Source organism: Enhydra lutris, unplaced genomic scaffold (assembly GCF_002288905.1).
Source record: "Enhydra lutris kenyoni isolate GAN:26980312 unplaced genomic scaffold, ASM228890v2 scaffoldscaffold21, whole genome shotgun sequence".
Lineage (NCBI taxonomy): Eukaryota > Metazoa > Chordata > Mammalia > Carnivora > Mustelidae > Enhydra > Enhydra lutris.
In genome coordinates, this window is record NW_019154105.1 from 12,951,468 (window position 1) to 12,952,697 (window position 1,230).

Consider the following 1,230-nt stretch of genomic DNA (forward strand, 5'->3'; position numbering starts at 1 on the left):
TTTTTAGATTTTATTTATTTATTTGACACAGAGAGAGAGATCACAAGTAGGCAGAGAGGTAGGCAGAAAGAAAGGGGGAAGTATGCTCCCTGCTGAGCAGAGAGCCCGGATGTGGGGCTCAATCCCAGAACCCTGAGACCATGACCTGAGCCGAAGGCAGAGGCTTAACCCACTGAGCCACCCAGGTGCCCCCTTGCACAGGTTTCTTAACAACTCTGTGCATTAGCACTCTCATCTCTAAAATAAGAATAAAAATAGTACCTACCTCATATGGTTGTTATGAGGATTAAATGCATTCATGAAAGTAAAGAACTTGGAACAGTGTCTGCACACAGTATCTCAATATGGACTAGCTATTATGAATTATTATTAATGTACCTTAGACTCCATAAAACAATATACTTTTTAAAAACTGTCCCTTCCTTAGAATCATGTAGTTTCAGAATGCTTAAATTACACTGTAAAAACAAAACAAAACAAACAAAAAAAAACACCTTAAATGATCTACTAGATTTTCAGAATCATTTTTGATCTCTCAGTATATTTGGGACTGTGTCTGCTCATAAGCACAGCTGCAGCTGCATGGTCATCTGTCACCAGGGTTGTGACTAGAGACATGTAGCAGTATTCATCTTCAGGGTGCAGATGTGAGATCTCAAGTGCTAGATTTGTTCCAATTTATCAGAGAAAAATCTAACCTTTCTGTTTTTTTAGTGACAAAGTTTTGTTAATTTCTATGTATGTGAATTTAGCGGCAATATATGCAAACAAGATAAATACAACCTTAAAAATTTCCTAGTTGTTATTTATGTCTTAATATTAAGATATAATAAAAAACGCCATCCATGTACACTTTCTTTTTAAAAAGAAAATGTCACCAAATTTCTGAGTTGATAACTACTATTAACTAAATATCAATAGAAAAATCAGAAAAAAAAACACAAATGTTTACAGTTCCTTTTATATGCAGAAAAATATCCAAAGCTTTCTGGACAATATTTAGCAAATTTAAGATGTGTCTGATTGAAGACAGATCTTTTTATATAAAAGGTAAGTAAATACAGTCTTTGGTAGAAACAGGAAAAAAAATCTGTCTACAAAACATATAAATTTCTGCCATGTAAGTTCTATAACAATGAATATGTGCTTTTGTGTAACTATATTTACATTTCATAAGGCTGATAGCTTTTTTGCTAAGTACCTGTGAAACTGTACACTGATTTAAATAAT